Here is a 13,639-nt window from a genome sequence, read left to right on the forward strand (position 1 = left end):
GAAGTTGGTGGCATCCTCTGTCACCCATGATCCCTGCAATGGCCCCTTTAAAGAACTCAAGTATTAACTCAGACCACAAAGAGGGTTTTTGTTTTGCTTTTCAACTCAGCAAGCAGTTTAGCAACCAGAACACCCAGCTGCCCATTTCAATATGCTCTATTGAATCCAGAAACCCACTGGGGTTTGTTTTACTCTGAATGAATACTACAGAGGTTATAGATTTGATTTCAATTACCATTAACTGGATGTAAAACAGGACATTAACCTTTTACTGCAAAATTTATAGTGGCAGCTCTCTGTGCGTAATAGGAAGCCTCACATTTGATCCATAGGATCATTTTGCATTTTCAAACACTTAATGCAGGAAAAAGGTGGGTTGGTGTACTCTGCTTGCTGAAAATTCAGGCAAACAGTAGGCTTTATTTCCTATGCGTGTCCATTACCATGGAGTTTCAGTTTAAATTTTACCCATTAAATTTTCCAGTACTGAAGTTAAATTCTAGGACCTTTTCAAAATCTCCCTGCTTGGGAGATTCACAACACTGCTGATCCCAATTCCAAGGTAAAAAGTCCTGGAAGGATGAGATTTTCAATCATCTCTGCATGAAAAGAATATTGTACCTCCCGATCCTTAAATACATAAAACAGATGGGGGAAAAAAGTATTTGGAAACATTAAAAAAATTGACCTGTACATCTTTAAGTGAACTATTTATTAGCAGTGCTAAAAACATTCAATCCCATAGAAACCAGCACTAGGTAATGATGCTGTACAGCATCCAAATTTCTGTGAAAACCCTGAAACTCCTCTTAGCTTGAGGACCTTTACTTTCAGAGCTGAAAGAACCAAGATCAAGAGACAACCCAGTGGACTTCAGAGAAAGACGTTTCATTCTCAAATTACAATCTCAGTTCACCTGTTTAGTCCTCAGAGATATTATAGATGTGCAGCTGGACATAAGAGCAGTTATGGGATTTCCAGGGTAACAATGCCAAAGCCATTGTCTTCACTTACTGAGAGTAAAATTGATCTACTGAACTCCTCTTAAGTCACTATCTCTGCAATGGACAACTCCTGGACAGTTTAATTTCATACAGTAGGTTTTGCTTTTCAATTTTAGCATGTTCATAACTCTTGCTGACATTTATCAGGCTTGGATCAAGGGGAATACTCCCATCATAGTTCAGTTTTCTTTGTGGGTTCACATCCCACATGAAAATATATTCCATTTAAAAAGCTCCTCCTGTGCAATTAAGTGATCTTACATCATCATAAGATGACTATTTTTATTCTTGGATAAGTATCATGGCTATTAAAATATACATTTCTGTGACAGTACAATCCACAACAGAATATACTGAATTCAGAAAATTATTAAGAGTATTTTAAAGCCTAATGCCAAGAGAGAGGCTAAGGACAAATAGAAGGGGAGCAGAGGGGGGTAAAGACAAAACAGAAGCAGCCACATGCTATGCCAAGCCAAGCACCCATGATGGGGCAGAGCAGGCCCCAACAGGTTTTACAGACAGTTCAGCTGATGCACATGGCTTGCAGCCCTGCCCTGCTTTGCATGACACGCTGCCCCTGTGACTTGCAGCTTTCTACTTTCAGGTGGCAAGAAAGTAATTAGGCACCATAAGAAAACTTATTTTTCAAGTGTCACAGGCTGTAGTGTCTTCTACTACAGGGGAATCTGGACTTTGTGCAGCTTTGTCTATCCAGCAGCATCATGTGGATCCTACAGACATATGCATTTCACCAGAGACCTTTCTGAAAGCACTGTAACCAAATTATTTTCCAGGCTTACACGAGTCGTTACAGCCAGACACAGGAGTCAGTGAAAATTAAGAACATTTTTAAAAAAACAAATAAAATAAATTTCACATTTTCAAAGAAAAGAGGAAGAGTTAAAGGAGTTGACAGTGGCAGAAAGTAACTGGATAGTCAGGGCTCGGGGTTGGTTTTACATTTTTGACTAAGATAAAATCTTGAATTTGCACAATGGCTTTTAAGGGTCTTTTGGGAACACATGATTTATTATATTGTCTTATTTTGTCACAGGGCGAGGAAGTAAAGAACTGTCAACATCTGAAGTACTGAAAGTTTGAGCCTAGTTCAATTCAAGCTGGTTTTCATTGTCCTCCAAACCTTAGAACGTTGTTTTGCACCATTTCTAACATTCATGAAAAACGTACCTTCAGTCAGAATTTAGGGTCATGTTGAAATGCATCTGATGAAGTTCTTCAGCTGAGAAGAACTTAAACAGAACAGTCAGCATTTTTTTTTTTTCAGCCAAGGCAGGGACATCCGGGCAGCAAGATGTCAAAGCTCTAAACTTCGTTCTTATCTCAGAAAGCTTGATTTTGCATTGGCCAACTTCTTCAGGCTGCCCTTATGCTTCACCAGGTCTTCTACCATCAATGACAGTTGAGGTGCTACACGTTTATGTCATGCCCAAATCCCCAGAGTTTTATTCCATATGCCTAGCATAGAACAACATGACTGACCTCCACACACAGAGTAACCACCCATGGCAGCTGGAGCTAGATGATCTTTAAGGTCCCTTCTATCCATAACCATTCTATGATATAAAGGAATATGAAAATGATTATGCTAATTTTGTCCGGTATCTTAATGCTGAGAAAGCATGCACTGAAGAATTACAAGAGCTGAGTTCTGTGTATGACTCACATTAAACGGTTTCGGAATATTGTACATTTCCCCTTCTAGAAGAATGCTTAGGCTGTATTCCAATTTTAGAGGACCTTTAGCATTGAAATAGTAATATTAGTTCACCTGCATTTATTCTCTAACTTCTTCATAAACCAGAAGTTCACAAAAAATGGGAGAGGAAATCCAGATCAGATTAATTCATTGCATAAAGAATGTTAATAATTCTATTACTGCATCACTTAGGACGTTGTTTAGATGCACAACAGTTAACCCATTAGCAAACAACAATCATCATTTGTCCAAGGAAAAACCCCAAACACAACAATTTGAATTAGTGCCTGCAAAGAGATGCCCTTGCATCTCTTTGATGCTCGTGCAACCTTTGCGCTCCAGGATGTTGCATCAACACAGTACTTTGAAAAGCGAGGTGTGCCTGGCTATGGTTACATCATCACTCCAGTTAAACACCTCTGCATAATACTTTTGACACTCCCTTGCTTCTCTCCACTTTCCAGATTTATTTTCAGCAGATCAGTTCTTTTATTCAGCTACCATTCGGCAGCATAATTCTTGCTGTGAGCACAGGAGAGGTGGTGGGAATGAACCAGGAGGATGCAGACACTTGAGTGGGCTCATCCCTTTCAACAGCAGCATAGACTTAGGTCAAAGGTACCATGTAGCAACCACCTGGGAGCAAAGGACCACAGAGCCCCTGTAGTAGTTCATTCACAGCCTGTGTCTTTTACATGAGGTTTCCTTCCAGCTCTGGCTGGTCCCTCCTTCACTCCTTGAAAATGTACCTGCTTCCTCTGTTAAGCTGGTCTCATTTCCTTATTCAGTCCCCAAACTCCTTTAGTCTTCCCAAGCTCGAACTTAAAAGGCTTCATCAGAATCCATTTCTCTGGGGAAAATTGCTTCCTGCAGTTTTCTCACAAGGAATTTGGGATGAGTTTTCTCTCTGTTTAGACCAAGGAGGCAAAGCAAACAAAATCAAATGTTGCTTTCAGTGGCCAACATGCTCACTGGCAGTTGTCTTGTGTCCCATTTCTGTTTCTAGGCACATGAAATACATGGCAACAATGCAATGAAAGACACCCAAGCGTATACAGAGTTTGCAGTATTGGAACAGGTTTCAGAAATTCTACTTAGACAAAGTCCATAAACCCTCAGAGTCAACAGTACCTAAAGAGGATATACAATATCCTTAGCCTGGAAAACAAATACAGCTGCTTATCTCTAGATATAATGTAGACCAGGCTGGTGATGAGAGGAGCTGGCAGCATAGTGATTTATCTACAAGAGTTTTCTAAAGGGTAAAAAACCCCAAACAACTGGCATTAAGAAACATGAGTTAAAAAATACGTCTATTACCGTCAAGAAACTGCCAAGGGGAAAACTTTGAAACTGCAGCAAAACAAAACAGCAAAGCTTTGGAGACTTCAAAACATTATGTCCCGGCACTAAACTATTCTTATTCTTCACATAAAGACTGTGCTGGCGGCTAAATGCCATGGTAAAATTTGGCATTTCTTCTAAAGCTACACATGAGACACACCTCTATTTCTAGGAACAATGATGTCAAGACTGATGTTTATTAAAAGGTGAAAAATGTTTTTATTTTATACTCTCAAAACCACTGTGCTGCCTGAGCTCTCTACATACTGGATGACCTTGAAAGTGCCTGAGTCATGGGCAGTTTGAGTTGCAATCTGAACAACCATCTTAAATCTTATACATTGTCATGTTCTCATTATCTGGACTTTGTACTTTCCTACCATGGAAGGATTTTCTCATAAATTATACAGGAAATGAAGCAAAATGTAATTACGGTGCCCAACAGCTCCAAGGCAGATAGATAGCACAAGGCATGAAACACAGTTCAAGAGTCAGCTTTCAATAAATGTCACCTATTAGAAAGAATCTAAATGAAACATATATCACTAAGCCACCCACTTCTAAATTATGTCATTATCTCATCACTGGAATAAGCAGTTATAAGGTTACAGCAATTTCAAATAATCAGCTTTCAAGCAGATTTCTCAAAGGGACTTTCATCTTTGCTTTTACACATAACCGTTTGGGCTTTAACATATACTAGAAAATTCTATTATACTGTATTAAATTGAGTTATCCCAATGAAAACATCTCTAGTAAGGTTAACCCAGACATTTAATAATCCATTAGCACCCTCAATTTTTCAACAGAACAAATTTTCTCATAATAGCTTTTTAGTCTCAAAAGGAAAAGACACAGCTATCAAGCTTTTGAGTATTCTGAATTGATGTGATTCAGTTGAACAGAAGAAACACTAAAATGATGAATAAAATCACATTTCTGCCCCTGACTTCAGTGCATGATCAGACCAACAGGCCTTGCATTAACCATTTGTAGCCTGGTTTTTAGAAAAGAGCACAGAATGTTCACATCTTCAAAGGAAAATCCTTTCTTAACCTATTTTTACAGAGTAGGAATCTTGGATTTTTGCTTGTTTGGTTTGGGGGCTTCTCTGCATGCTTCTCAGTGCAAAAGTATTGCAAAAACAATGCAGTAATATAAAATAAAGTTTATAATCATTATGTAAATACTAACAAAATCATAATATATATTTCAAATAGTCCTTTCTTCCAAGGCCCTCGTGATAAAAAAATACATAAGCCTTATTTTGCTGCTGAATTAAATGTAATCCTCAAGGTTGTCGAGGTCGGGTGTTTGAGACCAAAAGTTAAAAGAAAAACCTCAAAATCCATAGGCAGTGTAGAGACTCTCTCAGATACTGTGGTAATGATCTTCTCCTTCCTGCCAGAACACATTGAGCACATGCTGGTTTTTGTAAGTTCGTATATTGTGTTCATTGGTCTCATGGTGTTTTTTATATGCCTCATGAGTGAAACGTTTTGAGAAAGCCCTGTAATAGGCAGCACAGGCTTAGCTAAATTAACTCATCTGAAATGGGCTATGACGATGCATATGGACAGCTTCTAAGGCTCAGTTCATGCAAAGCAGTTTAAATCTGATAACAGGATTGTGACTCACAACCCATCATTAATATTTAGCTTTTCATTAACATTGCAGAACAGAATTAGTCTGATCATCTCCTTTTTGCTCTCCTTTCTAGTCTTTTCCTGCTCATGGCATCATCATGAAATTCTCTTCTAGTCATAAAATTTAGTTTTCACACATTTTTATAAAGCTATGTTTGTCTCAATGTTTTAAGACATGCAGTTCTTTTCACAATTTAAAAATGCTTCCAAGGTGAAACCTAAATGCAGAAATTGTATCAACGAAATCAAATCAAATCTTTGTAGGTTTAATTAAATGAGTGCAACATCTGAATACTCATAAATAATCTTCTTTGTAACTAATACTGATTTGTTTGATTGGGTAACAGGTTTAAATGCCTAAAGAATTAAACTGAACCAACTCTGAATTCCAGACTGTGCAATATGTACCTATAGACAGACCTTTAAATTGAGATTCTAGTTCAAAGCACACAAACATGAGTGAGAGAACAGAATCCCTAAAAGTCCTAGTTCATCATCTAATTAGTTCTTACATAATGAGTATGCATTTCTAAAGGGATAACATGTCAAACCATAGGTAAGAAAAGATGATGAAACCAAAGAAATTTGGGGAAAAAACTGAGTGAAAGTGAGTTCTTATAAAAAGTCTTCTAGAAGCGAAAGGATTTTCCTTTGAGCCTTTATTTCTATTATCACACAGTGAATCTTCTATCACAAACACAGATGTTCCCTTAAGTCTGCACAAATGCCAACAGCTCTTTGTCTTAATATCCATTCTGGTTGGACTTCTTCGTTAATGAGGATGGATTAGCAATTTATTAAGTAATGTTCCTGCATCTGCTGCTGGTCCTTAGCCTTTTTGTTCAATGTGATCCAAGTCATGTACTATACAAGATCAGGCTGAGGAAGGCAAAGCATACAATGAGTCCAGTGAAGAAACATAGTGAGGACAGTATACTGCTTTTATTTGTAAAATACATGTATATGTATTATGAATTTGATGCATTCGGGGATGAATAGGCTGAGGACCCCTTCATCTGCATGTGACAGTAGGCTAAGAGCACTGGAAGTGAACTGGAATTTGCTAGTCTGAATTAAATGTAATTAGTTTCACCATTAGAAACGATTTCCAGACCTGGAGAAAATAATAAAAGAAACCCCATCCACACCCCTCATTACACATAAAAGCATAAATCGCCATAAAGAACAATATTTCTAGGACAACTCACAGGACTTGGTGTCTCCTTCTTTGCTGGAGGATTCTGGAAATCAGGCAGCTCTTCTGACCAATTTTCCTGCAGAGAGAGCAGAAAGCTCCACCATGTGGCCAAGTTGCTTCCTTGTACATTGCTGCTGTCAAGAGTTAGCTTTGGTAAATGTGTTTTATCTTTAATTAAATGTCGATTAGCCCTTGGGAAAGAAAACAAAACATTGGAAAAACAAATGTTGTCAGCTAAACAAGAGGAAAGGTCGATTGTTTACTAGGACGTATCCTGACCTGAGTATCTCTTTACAGCCATCAAAATCTCATTTGGAAGGTTTGAAATGTTTTCCTTGGCCGCTGGACTAGCAGCTCTGCCACTATTACAGTTCTTCAACTAGTAACTGGTGCAATTTGGGACTTCAGATATACGGCCCATTCAAATAGCATGGATTCATACCGTTAATCTTTTGTTATTCCTCCTTTTTCCTTCCACTAACTTGCAGTACAATTGTGACAGGACACTTTTGGCTGAAAAACAACTCCAGATACAGTTGTGTATATCTAGTTTTATTCCACAGCATAAGAGATGGCACTGGGAACCTGAGATAAGCCGAAGAACACTAAAGTCATAGAAAATTGATTTGAAAGTATAGAAACAACTAAATCCCCATTTGAAGTCCAGATCAGCATTTAAAACTCAAAGACATTTTTTTTAGATTTGTTAATAGGAAATAATGAGCAATTAATCAGGGACAAAAGAGAGAACCTATGTAACATGACAAATACTTTTATTATCTTCCTTCCTCTCTGAGATGTATAGACTGCATCACTTTTTCACCAAGGATTCTTCTTTTTCTTTACTTTTAATATCAGAAATTTTAAAATCAGAAATTAAGGACAGAATGTTTTTAAATTTATCCTTTTTGATTAAGTCTTCAGTGAACTTTTCAAGCACTACTTTTTCAGTATAACATAAATATTCCATGCCACATTAAATGCTTATATCTGCAGATTACTAGAGAAATGAGTATTATTGTTATTAACATTTATCATCAGAAAATTTAAATGAAGGGATATTTAGGCTCTAACTCAAAGCCTACTAAAGATTTTGTGCAGTTTTTCCTGTGCTTTCTAAGGACTTTCAAGGCCAGGTTGGACGAAGCCTTGGGTGAGATGGTTTAGTGTGAGATGTCCCTGCCCATGGCAGGGGGGTTGGAACTAGATGATCTTAAGGTCCTTTCCAACCCTAACTATTCTACGATTCTATGATTCTATGACTTTGAAAATGTTCTAGTGGGACCAAGTATCCTGCCTGACCAATTTGGTGGCCTTCTATGATGGGGCTACAGAACTGATGGACAGGGGTACGTCATCTACCTCGACTTGTGCAAAGCATTCGACACTGTCCCACACGACATCCTTGTCTCTAAGTTGGAGAGACATCAATTTGATGGATGGACCACTTGGTGGATAAAGAACTGGCTGGATGGCCGCACGCAAAGCGTTGTGGTCAATGGCTCAATGTCCAGCTGGAGACCTGTAACGAGTGGTGTCCCTCAGGGATCGGTGTTGAGACCGGTCTTGTTTAACATCTTTATTGCTGACATGGACAGTGAGATTGAGTGCGCCCTCAGCAAGTTTGCCGATGACACCAAGCTCATTAGGGACTGTAGCGATAGGACAAGGGGTAACGGGTTGAAACTTACACAGGGGAAGTTTAGATTGGATATAAGGAGGAAATTCTTTTCTGTTAGGGTGGTGAGGCACTGGAATGGGTTGCCCAGGGAAGTTGTGAATGCTTTGTCCCTGGCAGTGTTCAAGGCCTGGCTGGACAGAGCCTTGGGTGAGATGGTTTAGTGTGTGGTGTCCCTGCCCATGGCAGGTGGGCCATGGAACTTGGTGATCTTAAAGTCCTTTCCAACCCTAACTATTCTATGATTCCAACCATAAGAACTTGAAAATATAATATCGATAGGATGAGAACTCCACCTGCAACTAATTGCTCATCATAGAGCAGCTGAAAATGTGCAAATGCATTACAGGTTTTTTTGAAGCCTAGTCCCACATGTTCTGACCTGGAGTGGATTCACACATTTACAGAAACATCTGCTGAAAGCAGAAGTGAAGCTCTCATAAGTAATTATATGGGTTTGATACAAAAGAGAAGTCTGATTCAGATGAGTAATACATTTCCTAGAAATGTGACTCCTTTTTCTGTCATAGAACAAATTTCTTTCTTCTCATAATGATGAATAATAAAATCAATAAATTGTAAGTGCCAGATGATAAAACAAGCTTGGAGTGCAGTCTTGGTCATAGGAGTTTTTGAAGAAGGTAAATGACACAGTGGGAACAGCAGCATTTCGACTGCCAAAGCGTTCTTTTGAATACTACTTTATCAGGCTATTAGTTTAATCCACTCTTTACTTACTATGGAAAGCCTCTTTGAAAGAAAATTAAGGGGGTGATACACCCAGTACTGAGTGCTCTGTTCCTCTTGCACACCCAAAGTAGAAAAATTCTGTAAAATAGAAATTTTGAAGTACCAGGTCCAGACATTCATGCTTTTCTTTTGAAAAACTAGAAAGTAATCGGATTTTGCTTTAACCGGATTTGGAATTTGTAACATGAGCTAATACGAAGAAACCAGAAAAATGTGATTAGGAACCTGTACTTCTCTGTGGAAAAAAAGCCAACAGAATACATCCACAGACATAGACAGAGACAAAACAACTGGAATCTGAGATGTATGTGACTAAACAAGATTCTGTCATTTGCAACGACGTGCACTAACTTCCAGGAACATTTAACAATAATGTGATTTACTATAGATCAATTAGGAACCAAGAATACCTGAAAGGGAAAGGTTTGAGTCACTGAATCACAAATCTCTTTAGAAGGTGAAAATCCTCAGGTACCCATTCGTGATGGTAATCTTACTCTGGCCAGTGCAGCACCTAGCAAGAAATTCTGTAGTGGAAAGAAAAGGCAGAAAAGCAATGCCTAGAGGATGTCTCCTGAGTAGAGAAAGTGTCTACAAGATACAGTTTTATAGAAATGGGAAATATAGTAATGCATCAGCTACCAGACAACAACAGGAAGAACTGGAGGGGAATAGGTTGCATCAGACCTGTTGCTGGAGCTCAGTTATTGAGGAGGCGATGACTCATACCAAGCCAATCTGAAAGGAATTATTCTGCAAGACTAGTTTGATAAATAACATGTTGTCATCTCCAAATGTTCCTATCTAAAAGATCGATTATCAATGAGTTTCACTGATACTTCATGAACCATCCATGTTTCAGCAAATAATATGTGGCATATGAGGATGAATTATCAGTTTAGGGCAAATTCTTGAGAGATTCCTGGGAACAGAAGTTACAGAAGAAACATTGAGATCTCTGAAGATTTTCTTTTAGTAACAAACATCTTTCAAAACCCAGAAAGCCGTGTCAATAATTATTATACTCTTGGTAATTATGCTTTGATTTAGTGCTCACATCTCGTCCCACATCTCAGATCCGGTTGACAACTGCTTAATCAATTTATGTTGCTTTTTTATCTGAATGTAGGTGGTTCGGCTGTTAAATCTTGCAAAATCATCTGTTGGGCATAATAGTCTCTGAGCATTTAAATGAGTGCTACAAAAAATGCCATTCTCTGATCAAACAGCAAGGAAATGTTGTTGTTTTTTTTTTTAAAAAAAAAAAAACCTTTTCTGTGTATGTATTTCTGAAGCACAGTTGACAGAACTCCTTTCAGTGGTGGACCAAAACCAGAGGAGGAAGCAGAGGTCACAGCTTCTCAAACTACTCAGCTCTTTGCAAAGCTTTGGACATAAGCTTCTTATGGCAGCTCTCTGCCATGCCCTCCCAAAATGGTGCACAGATAGTCTTAGTTTCCAGTTCAGATGTTTACCCATGATAAAGCAGGTATCTATTTAGAACAAAGGCATGAGCCATCACCAAGAAACCATTTCTTCACTGCCTATGATAACAAGGAAGCAAGGCCACTTGAAGACAAATCTTAGGACTGGAATCCTCCTGTTGGCCAAGTGGATGGTTAAACAAGGCCAGCTCACATGCAGAGAGGATGGTAATGGTAGGCCAGCTTGTTAGAGATCTTCAGGATGTTCTAAGCAATTAAAAGAAAAATGGTGTTCAGTGTTATGAATATATTTCTATCTGGGTGGGTTAACAGCATGTGACTGCCCTTCTGATCTGAACTGCTGCTGCTGAAGCACTAGAAGCAGAAAGGGAAGCTTTGACAGGAACACAACAGCACATGCTGTGGCAAAAGACTGCTGGCAGCAGTACAGCAGCAGGACACAGGGATAAGCAGCCTCAAAAGGCATTAAGACTCTTTAGAGAAGAAATCGTGAACTGAATGGCTTATACCTCCATCACTTGATCTTGTCAGGACAAATCTGTTTTTGAAGGAAACCTGGGTAGTCTCTGCTTTCCTATAAGCTGAATCCACAAAACCCTCATGAAAATGATTGCTATTTCTAGTGAAGTGAGCATCGTTTGTTTCACCGATTCGCAGAGCAAAGAACTGCCAAGGAGACATCGAGTGGAGGACAGTAAAGCAGTTATGAAAAGAAAGGAAATACCAACCCCAATTCAAATTTGGCTGCTTGAGTTGGCAGGATGGGAACAGTAAGGCTGTAATCAGAGAGAACATGAAAACAGAAGCATCTAAGTTGATGTAAAGAGGAAACAGAAATGGACTGTTCAGCCTTTCAGCCTATCAGTACTGCTGTTAAGGCTCCTTGGGAAAGTCAACAGCAGCTCTGATGGTTGCTGTGCCATAACACAATAGATTCAGCTTCAGCATGAAAAGGACCTTCAGCTGCTCTGCAGCCAGTGCCCCAAACTCTGCATACTTACCCTTATGGTAAGTCTATGGTGATTAGGAGGAGGGGAAACAAGATTTAAATGTGCAGGATAAATTGTTTACCATTATCTACAATTGCTACTCATTAACGTATGCCATAGCACTCTGCTGACCCTGGCCCAGTAAAATTCATTGTGACAGGGAAGTTAAGGTTAGAGTTTGGACCTTACCAGTAAGACTATGTGCCTCTTACTACATGAGTATCCCTCCCTAGCTTTGCATCAGTGAACACGAATGGACTCCTTGTGAGCTGGCTGCAGATACTGCAGCATTATAGCTGGAGGTGCAGAGTCTCAGCCAAAGGTCTCAAGGTATTTCTAGTGCACACAGACGCACCAAAATGCTGCTTCTTTCAAAACCACAAATCCTTGCGAGATTTGTCAAAACCTCACTAAAAATGATGGAAAAAAAATAATTCCCCATTTTTGAGGTGACTTTTTTCTTTTCTGTTTTTAATTTTGTGTTTGTGATCATACGCTGCACATGATTCAAATCATCACCATCAGATTATTTTTTCTTTCTGTTTTTTTGAAATAATTTTTTTTTTTTTTTTTTTGGAAGATCATTTGAATTCAGTACATTTCTGTCTTCTGCAGTTACACTTTTTGTGCTGATTACACTTGATTACACCTTTCATCTTTCCTGTCTTTGGCTGCTTTTCAGCTGTTTTTATTAACATTCATGGTGCCTGATCACTATAAACCTACCAGTCTTAATTTTGCTTTTTTTGACCACTGGTCATTTCACATCCTAGCTCGACACTGGCTGCGGGTCTTAAGTTCTAATTTAGCCAAGGAACATATGCATAAATCCAAACATGAGCTTGAGTGTGAAAAGCCTGGCCAGTCACCTAGGCCTGGAAGCCTTGTCCTGACAAGGAAGGTCACCACCAGCAAAACAAATGAAAGCCAAATACTCCTACTCTGTCTTAATGCAAACACTGCAATCCAGATCTTACCCCTTTCCACCTGAAACAGTTTCAGCATGGGTAACACAAAAACTTTAGTCCAGATCTACATGCCTTTACCCTAACTGTAATTTTGAATTTGAAGGACATAACATTGATTTTAGCCTAAGAACCTCTTCTGTAACAGATATTAAATATCAACACAGTCCAGGATCCCTTTTTTACCCTGTATCTAGTTACAGCATTAGTTTAGAAAGTCCCACGGAAAAAAAACTACAGAAGACCTCTCTTGGTTGAAATCTTGCTCTTATCAGGTTTCTCTGCCATTTGGAATTTTTAGACTTATTCAAACCCATTTGATATGCCTATAATGGAGCAACCTTCTGGCTAAATCCAAAGCCTACCTACTTCTACCCAGTCAGGCTTTGGGCATGATTGCTTACAGATTTACATGCACCCGTTGTCAGTTTACATTTACATGCGCCCATTTGTCAAACCAGCTTCTAAAGTTTAGTCAAAAGTATTGATGCCAACTTCAGCCACAACTTTAGCATGGAAGCCAGCTACAGTTGCCAACTTTGACTTTCATCTAGGTCTAATGAGAAACCCTATTGTTATCCTTTAAATGTGCCCAGCCATCAGCCAAAAAATTTCTACCCTCACACACATAGTACCTTTTTTTTTTTATCTCCCTCTTCCTAACCCCACAGTGAACAAAAGGATTCAGTGTCAAGACTTCCACAGATCTTGTTCATCCGAAAAAAACTTAGCCTCATCCAGCATTCCAACATGAATCAAACTTCACGGCCTCATCTAAACCCAGTCCCTAATTTTCATGATTACAGTGTATGCAAAGTAATGTGAGTCACACAGATACCAGTTTGGATAAGGCCGTAAAGACTTTGTTCTTTAAGCCCTGAATGTGCATATTTAACCTTC

Source organism: Lathamus discolor, chromosome 8, assembly GCF_037157495.1.
Source record: "Lathamus discolor isolate bLatDis1 chromosome 8, bLatDis1.hap1, whole genome shotgun sequence".
NCBI classification, from domain to species: Eukaryota; Metazoa; Chordata; class Aves; order Psittaciformes; family Psittacidae; genus Lathamus; species Lathamus discolor.